This window comes from Salvelinus alpinus, chromosome 17 (assembly GCF_045679555.1).
Source record: "Salvelinus alpinus chromosome 17, SLU_Salpinus.1, whole genome shotgun sequence".
Classification (NCBI taxonomy): domain Eukaryota; kingdom Metazoa; phylum Chordata; class Actinopteri; order Salmoniformes; family Salmonidae; genus Salvelinus; species Salvelinus alpinus.
This window is the reverse complement of record NC_092102.1, coordinates 4344874-4354602: the sequence shown is the minus strand read 5'-3', so window position 1 is coordinate 4354602 and position 9729 is coordinate 4344874.

Below are 9729 nucleotides of genomic sequence, written 5' to 3'. Positions count from 1 at the left end.
GAAGAATACATCTCAGAACAAGCAAACAAAATGTGATGAATGCACAAGCATCTGAACTAAGATATGATACATCAATATTCATCACATCCACATCCGTTATGGATGTTATGGAGATCATAATGCTGATAAAGGAATAATGATATACCATATCTATCTTTGATGAAGTTTTACAGAGAACATTTCAAGACGATCTGATGGAAGATGCATGTTCCACAATAACTTTTACACAAAAACATTAGGGATTTTACATTGCCTGTCCCAGCCACCCAACTATCTTTACAATACTGTAGAGCACGCAAACAAAGCTCAAGACACACTCAGAAAAAAGGGTTCCCAAAGGGTTCTTCGGCTGTCCCTTTTTTGGTTTCAAGCAGCTCTTTTGGGTTAAAGGGTTCTACATGGAACTCAAAAGAGTTCTACCTGGAACCAAAAAGGGTTCTTAAAAGGGTTTTCCTATGAGGACAGCCGAAGAACCCTTTTAGGTTCTGGATAGCACCGTTTTTCTAAGAGTGCACTTCAATTTGGTCTATATTGCTTCATTAATACCTCATCTTCATAACTAACACTGGGGACAGTGGTGTAAAGTACTTAAGTAAAAATACTTAAAAGTACTACAAGTAGTTTTTTGGGGAATCTGTACTTTACTTTACTATTTATATTTTTCACAACTTTTACTTTTTTTTTTTTTACTTCACTACATTCCTAAAGAAAATAATTTACTTTTTACTCTTTACATTTTGAATGCTTAGCAGAACAGGAAAAGGGTCCAATTCACTTATCAATTCAATTATCAAGAGAAAACCCCTGGTCATCCCTACTGCCTCTGATCTAGCGGACTCACTAAACACACATGCTTCATTTGTAAATGATGTCTCAGTGTTGGAGTGTGCTCCTGCCATTCCGAAAGAAAAATAAATATATATATATATATATATAATATACCGCCATCTGGTTTGCTTAATTAAAGGAATTTGAAATGATTTGTACTTTTACTTTTGATACTTAACTTCTCTAGGGTAGGGGGCAGCATTTTCACGTTTGGATGACAGGCATACCCAAATTCAACTGCCAGCTACTCATCCCCAGGAGATAAGATATGCATATTATTAGTAGATTTGAATAGAAAACACTCTGAAGTTTCTAAAACTGTTTGAATCATGTCTGTGAGTATAACAACTTATTTAGCAGGCGAAACCCAGAGGACAAACCATTCAGATTTTTTTTTTTAGGTCACTCTCTTTTCAATTAAATTTCATTGTGAAACCAGATTTCTAAGTGAAATACTTGCAGTTCCTACGTCTTCCACTGGATGTCAACAGTCCTGAGAAATAGGTTGAGGTTATTCCTTTGTGTAATGAAGAAATACGGCCATCTTGAAGTCGAGTCACTCAAGGTGTCTTGTTTGATTGAAGCGCATGTCCAAAAGGCATGCTACATTTGGTTTTAATCCTGTATTGAACACAGATCATCCTGTCTTCAATTTTATCGATTATTAACATTAATAAATACCTAAAGTTGTATTACAAAAGTAGTTTGACATTTTAAAATGCAAATTAATTACTTAAAAATCATACAATGTGATTTTCTGGATTTTTGTTTTAGATTCCGTCTCTCACAGTTGAAGTGTACCTATGACCTCTACATGCTTTGTAAGTAGGAAAACCTGCAAAATCGGCAGTGTATCAAATACTTGTTCTCCCCACTGTATATCGACGGAATTAATCGAACAAAAGGACCATTTGTGATGTTTATGGGACATATTGGAGTGCCAACAACAGAAGCTCGTCAAAGGTAAGGCATGAATTATATTTTTATTTCTGAGTTTTGTGTCGCGCCTGCAGGCTTGAAATATGCTTCTCTCTTTGTTTACTATTGTGCTATACTCAGATAATAGCATTGTATGCTTTCGCCGAAAAGCCTATTTGAATTCTGATATGTTGGCTGGATTCACAACCAGTGTAGCTTTAATTTGGTATCTGTCATGTGTGATTTAATGAAAGTTTTATTTTATAGTAATTTTCATAGTAATTCATTTGAATATGGCGCTCTGCATTTTCTCAGGCTTTTTGCCAAGTGAGACAGTAGCGTCTTGCCTAAACTCAGTTTTTTGGATATAAATATGAACTTTACCGAGAAAAAAAATACATGTATTGTGTAACATGAAGTCCTATGAGTGCCATCTGATGAAGATCATCAAAGGTTAGTGATTAATTTTATCTCTATTTCTGCTTTTTGTTACTGCTCTCTTTAGCTAGAAAAATGGCTGTCTTTTCTGTGACTTGGCTCATAGCTAACATAATCGTTTGGTGTGCTTTCGTCGTAAAACCTTTTTGAAATTGGACACTTTGGCTGGATTTACAACAAGTGTAGCTTTAAAATGGTGTGAAATACTTGTATGTTTTAGGAATTTAAATTATGGGATTTCTGTTGTTTTGAATTTGGCGCCCTGCAGTTTCACTGGCTGTTGACGAGGTGGGACGCTACCGTCCCACATACCCTAGAGAAGTTAAGTATATTTTTGCAATTACATTTACTGAAGTATATTTAAAACCAAATACTTTTTTAGACTTTTCCTTGAGTAGTATTTTACTGGGTGACTCACTTTTACTTGAGTCATTTTCTATTAAGGTATCTTTACTTTTACTCAAGTATGACAATTGGGTACTTTTTCCACCACGGAGTGGTAAGTGTAAAAACAAGCTCAGTGAGCCCTTTCTAAAAGCCATGAAATATGAATGACTCAAAGGCCTTTTTTGAGAAATGGCCACAATTTATGCAATTTTTTATATGATCTTTTCATATAAAGCCTGAACTCCAGTGTATAGACCTTAAGGATCATTATGAATGTGGTTACATTTGGAAATGACTAACTAACTTTATTTTTGACATGCTCAGGTTGACCTTCCCAAGGAATCGCCCTTCTATAAAATGTAATTGCTGACTATCATGTGTAGGCTACACATGACCCCTCGACGCAGTTACGGTAGAGTAGACAATCTGACTCACATTCACAAATCTCAAAACTAGCTGTCCAATTTTTTTTGCTGGTATTATATGCTTTTAAATAGAATTTCAGATTTGAACATGAATACAGGGATAACCGGGGGCCGTATCCACAAATCGCCACAGAGGATCCTCAAAAGGGTGCCGACTGAGAGGGCTGCCTCGCTTCTAGTCCTTAGGAAACTTTGCAGTATATGTTTTTTAAATAGATTTTTTCTTACATTGTTAGCCCAGAAAAGATTAAGTGTTATTACATACAGCCGGGAAGAACTATTAGGTATCAGAGCGGCGTCAACTTACCAGCACTATGACCAGGAATACGACTTTCCTGAAGTGGATCCTTTGACCAAACTACCCAGGGCATTTGAGTTGATTCCAGAGGCTGACACAAACCATGCCGCCAGAGAAGAGGTAGATGGAGCGGTCTTCTGGTCAGACTTTGAAGGCGCACACACCACCCACCGCTTCAGAGTATATTACTCGCTAATGTCCAGTCTCTAGATAACAAGGTATATGAAATTAGGGCAAGGGTTGCTTTCCAGAGAGACATCAGGGATTGTAACATACTCTATTTCACAGAAACATGGCTCTCTCGGGATATACTGTCGGAGTCGATACAGCCACCTGGATTCTTTGTACGTCGCGCTGACAGGAATAAACATCTCTCCGGGAAGAAGAAGGGCGGGAGGGTGTATGTTTCATGATCAAAGACTAGTGTAATTGTAACAACATACAGGAACTCAAGTCCATTTGTTCACCTGACTAGAATTCCTCACAATCAAATGCCGACTGTATTATCTCCCAAGAGAATTGTCCTTGGTTATTGTCACAGCCGTATATATCCACCCTCTAGCCAATACCACGACAGCCCTCAAGGAACTTCACTGGACTATGCAAACTAGAAACCATAGATCTCGAGGCTGCATTTATTGTAGCTGGCGATTTTAACAATGCAAATTTGAGAACAAGGCTACCTTAATTCTATCAGCATATTGACTGTAGTACGCATGCTGGCAAAACTCTGGATCACTGCTACTCTAACTTCCGCAATGCATATGTCACGATGTGCGCAACTGGTTGAAGGTAAGTCAGGTGTAGGAGAGCAGAGATGGGTGATAACAGGCGCACTTTATTCATGCCCAAGGAAAACAGCGATAACGCCCAAAGTACACAAACGGTACAATAAACAAAACACACGGGTCAAACACATACCCGGCACAAGCCAGCCTGATGCGAACCACACGTAACAAACAAACAATTCCACACACAGACATGGGGGGGAACAGAGGGTAATATACATTTAGTCAGATGAGGGAATGTGAACCAGGTGTGCGGATAACCAAGACAAAACAAATGGAAAAGGAAAGGTGGAGCGGCGATGGCTAGAAGACCGGTGACTTCACAAAATAGATGGCATCATGAGGAGGAAAATTATGTGTATATATTGAAGCAACATCTCAAGACATCAGTCAGGAAATTCAAGCTTGGTCGCAAATAGGTCTTCCAAACGGACAATGACCCCAAGCATACTTTCAAAGTGACAAACCTGACTAAGTTACACCAGCTCTGTCAGGAGGAATGGGCCAAAATTCACCCAACTTATTGTGGGAAGCTTGTGGAAGGCTACCCGAAACGTTTGACCCAAGTTAAACAATTTAAAGGCAATGCTACCAAATACTAATTGAGTGTATGTAAACTTCTGACCCACTGGGGATGAGATGAAAGAAATAAAAGCTGAAATAAATCATTCTCTCTAATAACATTTGATTTGATTTGAGTAGAAAATTGGTCGGAAGTGCTGAGAATAGAAACATTTTACTCCTACTCTTACGGGTAACAATTAAAGTTATGCATGACGCCTTTTTAGTCATGAGTCCCACTTAGTTGACATGTCCCACTTAGTTGACGGAAACCAGTTAAGTGTTACCAGCAGGTGTCTTGACAATAAAAAAAGGGCAGAGAGTCAGTGGTTCTTGCGCAATAGACAGGCAATTGCTTTGGAGTTGTTAAATTAAAGTTTTGATATTTCTATATGACCACTGGGCATGGGGTGGTCATGACCCCCCCACATTGTGAAATTGCCTTTTTGGCCCCCCCTAGTTATATCTTTGCACTGTGATAACAAAAGTGGCCTATAGGCATGCCGCTAGCGCCCCACCTCGACAATATTGAAATTGCAGAGCGCGAAATTCAAAATACAAAATTCGTAATATTAAACAGTCATGAAAATAAAAGTGTCTCACATCGTTTAAAAGCTTAACTTCTTGTTAATCCAGCCGCTTTGTCAGATTTCAAAAAGGCTTTACGGCGAAAGCACACCATGCGATTATCTGAGGACAGCGCCCCGCATACAAAAGCATAACAAACATTTTCCAAACAAGCAGAGACGTCACGAAAGTCAGAAATAGCTATAAAATAAATCACTTACCTTTGAAGACCTTCCTCTGTTTGCAATCCCAAGGGTCCCAGCTACATAACAAATGGTCCTTTTGTTCGATAAAGTCCTTCTTTATATCCCCAAAAAGTCAGTTTAGTTGGCACGCTTCCCTCGTTCAAAATGCATACAAATGAATCCCAAAATTTACCAATAAACTTCGACCAAACAAGTCAAACAACGTTTCTAATCAATCCTCAATCCCCCTAATACGTAAATAAACGATGAAATTTAAGACGGAGAATAGTATGTTCATTACCAGAGATAAATAACGAAGTGAGCGCTCTCGTCCACGCGCGCCACAATACTATAGCCAAAATGGGAGCCACCTAGAAAAACAAAAAATTCTAGCTAATTAAAAAAAAAAACTAGCCTGAAACTCTTTCTAAAAACTGTTGACATCTACTGGACGACCTAGGAACTGCAATCTGGTAGGTATTCCATTGATTTTCCCATAGACAGACATTTTAAATTGTGTCACCTCCAGGTTTTTGCCTGCTATTTCAGTTCTGTTATACTCACAGACATTACTTTAACAGTTTTGGAAACTTTATAGTGTTTTCTATCCCAAACTACCATTTATATGCATATCCTAGCTTCTGGGCCTGAGTAACAGGCAGTTTACTTTGGGCACCTCAGTCATCCAAACTTCCGAATACTGCCCCTTATCCCTAAGAAGACCATGCAGACACCTCAGAGTGGTTGGGTAGGCTATTTGGATGTTTCACCCAACTGGATTTAGGACCGCTCACACACCACAGAGCAGGCGGACTGGCTGTGTGAAGGCAAAGCTTCTGAAAGGCTGGCTGGACCATTATGGGAGAGTTGGACAGAGGCAGCTGGGGTCAGTGTGTATGTCTTGCACTCTTTAGTTGACTGACGTAGCTGGCAAGATAACTGCTGTTTAACTTAACAGAAAAAAACTAAACTAGTGTGAGGAAGACCTGGTAGAAGCTGATAATGATGATGAATGGATACAGACGTGTTTGATATAGAGGATGTCTTTGTACTTTATTTTTTTAAGAGTTGTTCATTTGTTAGGCTATTGGTAAAGGTGCAAAATAATATTGATTATTTAATTACTTTTGATCTAGTTCAGTTTTATCAATCAGTTAAACATATTTAACAGTGATCTCTTACCTGGCTTGATGACTGGGAGCATTTTTGCTTACTTTTTTATGTTCTAAATAGAGACGCCTAGAAGGGCCATGAGTCTTACTGGATTGTCTAGAAATGCAGGAAGTGCGCTTTAGATGCTCCTAAAAACTCTGGAAGACAAAATAATCACATATTTTTCATTCGATTATTTAATTAACATACATCATGTTATTTCACGTTATCCCTTTGGAATTCAATATCAAATCAAATCAAAATAAAATACAATTGTATTGGTCACATACACATGTTTTGTAGATTTTATTGCAGGTGTAGTGAAATATTAACGCAACATATCAAGTGTTGATCCCATGTTTCATGAGCTGAAATAAAAGATCCCAGAAATGTTCCATATGCACAAAAAGCTTATTTCTCTCAAATGTTGTGCACAAATTTGCCAAGACATCTGACAGGTGTGGCATATCAAGAAGCTGATTAAATAGCATGATAATTACACAAGTGCACCTTGTGCTGCGGACAATAAAAGGCCACTCTAAAATGTGCATTTTTGTCACACAACACAATGTCACAGATGTTTCAGGTTTTGAGGGAACATGCAATTGGCATGCTGAGTGCAGGAATTCCACCAGAGCAGTTGCCAGACAATTGAATGTTCCTTCCTTTACCTTAAGCCGCATACAACGTCATTTTAGAGAATGTGTCAGTACGTCCAACCTGCCTCACAACCGCAGAACATGTGTAACCACCACGTCAGCCCAGGACCTCCACATCCGGCTTCTTCACCTGCGGGATGGTCTGAGCCACGCCAACTGTGGGTTTGCACAACCAAAGAATATCTGCACAAACTGTCAGAAACAGTCTCAGGGAAGCTCATCTGCATAAATTACGGACAATGAAGACAATTGAATTTTATCGATGGCATTTTGAATGTACAGACATACCGTGACGAGATCCTGAAGCCCATTGTTCTGCCATTCATCTGCCGACCTTCACCTCACATTTTCTGCATGATAATGCACGGACCCATGTCGCAAGGATCTGTACACAATTCCAGGAAGCTGAAAAAATCCCAGTTCTTCCCTGGCCTGCATACTCACAAGACATGTTACCAATTGAGCATGTTTGGGATGCTCTGGATTGACGTGTTCGACAGCATGTTCCAGTTCCTGCCAATATCCAGCAACTTCGCACAGCCATTGAAGAGGAGTGGGATAGCATTTCACAGGCCAAAATCAGCAGCCTGACCAACTCTATGCGAAGGAGATGTGTCTCGCTGCATGAGGCAAATGGTGGTCACAACAGATACTAACTAGTTTTCTGATCCACACCACTACTTATTTTAAGGTATCTGTGATCAACAGATGCATATCTATATTCACAGTCATGTGAAATCCATAGATTAGGGCCTTATGAATTCATTTCAATTGACTGATTTCCTTATATTAACTGTAACTCAGTAAAATCTTAGAAATTGTTGTATGTTGCGTTTATATTTTTGTTCAGTGTTTTTATACAGTGCTTTCGGAAAGTATTCAGACCCTTTGACTTTTCCACATTTTGTTACTTTACAGCCTTATTCTCAAATTGATTAAATTGTTTTTTTTTCTTCTCATCAATCTACACACAAATACATTTTGCAAATAATAAAAAAACTGAAATATCACATCTAAAATAAAAATACATCTTTGGCAGCAATTACAGCCTTGAGTCTTCTTGGGTATGACGCTACAAGCTTGGCACACATGTATTTGGGGAGTTTTTCCCATTTTTCTCTGCAGATCCTCTCAAGCTCTATCAGGTTGGATGGGGAGCGTCGCTGCACAGCTATTTCCAGGACTCTCCAGAGATGTTCATTCAGGTTGAAGTCCGGGCTCTGGCTGGGCCACTCAAGGACATTCAGAGACTTGTCCCGAAACCAATCCTGCGTTGTCTTGGTTGTGTTCTTAGGGTCGCTGTCCTTTTCGAAGGTGAACCTTTACCCCAGTCTGAGGTCCTGAGTGTTCTAGAGCAGATTTTCATCAAGGATCTCACTGTACTTTGCTCAGTTTATCTTTCCCTAGATCCTGATAGTCTCCCTGTCCCTGTCGCTGAAAAACATCCCCACAGCATGATGCTGCCACCACAATGTTTCACCATAGGGATGGTGCCAGGTTTCCTCCAGACGTGACACTTCGCATTCAGGCCAAAGAGTTCAATCTTGGTTTCATCAGACCAGAGAATCTTGTTTCCATGGTCTGAGAGTCCTGTAGGTGCTTTTTGGAAATAACTCCAAGCAGGCTGTCATGTGCCTTTTACTGAGGAGTAGCTTCCGTCTGGCCACTCTCCCATAAAGGCCTAATTGTCCTTCTGGAAGGTTCTCCATCTCCACAGAGGAACTCTGGAGCTCTGTCAGAGTGACCATCGGGTTCTTGGTCACCTCCCTAACCAAGGCCCTTCTCCCCCGATTGCTCAGTTTGGCTGGCCGGCCAGCTGTAGGAAGAGTCTTGGATGATGGGTGAACAGGTCGAGGCTCGGGTGGTTGATGTCCTTGATGATCTTCTTGGCCTTCCTGTGACATCAGGTGCTGTGTCCTGGTGTCCTGGAGTGCAGGCAGTGTGCCCCCGGTGATGCGTTGGGCAGACCGCACCACCAACTTGAGAGCCCTGCGGTTGTGGGAGGTGCAGTTGCCGTATCATGCGGTGATACAGCCTGACAGGATGCTCTCAATTGTGTATCTGTAAAAGTTTGTGAGCGTCTTAGGGGCCATGCAAAATTATTTCAGCCTCCTGAAGTGGAAGAGGCACTGTTGTGCCTTCTTCACCACACTATCTGCTATCTGTGTGGGTGGACCATTTCAGTTTGTCAGCGATGTGTACACTGAGGAACTTTCCACCTTCTCCACTGCAGTCCCGTCGATAGGGGCGCTTCTGCTGTTTCCTGAAGTCCACGACCAGCTCCTTTGTTTAGTTGACATTGAGGGAGAGGTTATTTTCTTGTCACCACTCCGCCAGGGCCTTCACCTCCTCCCTGTAGGCTGTCTCATCATTGTTGGTAATCAGGCCTACTACTGTCATTTAGTTCAGTTACCTTTGCTTTCTTGGGTACAGGAACGATGGTGGACATCTTGAAGCAAGTGGGGACAGCAGACTGGGATCGGGAGAGATTGAAAAGGTACATTAACACTCCAGCCAGCTGGT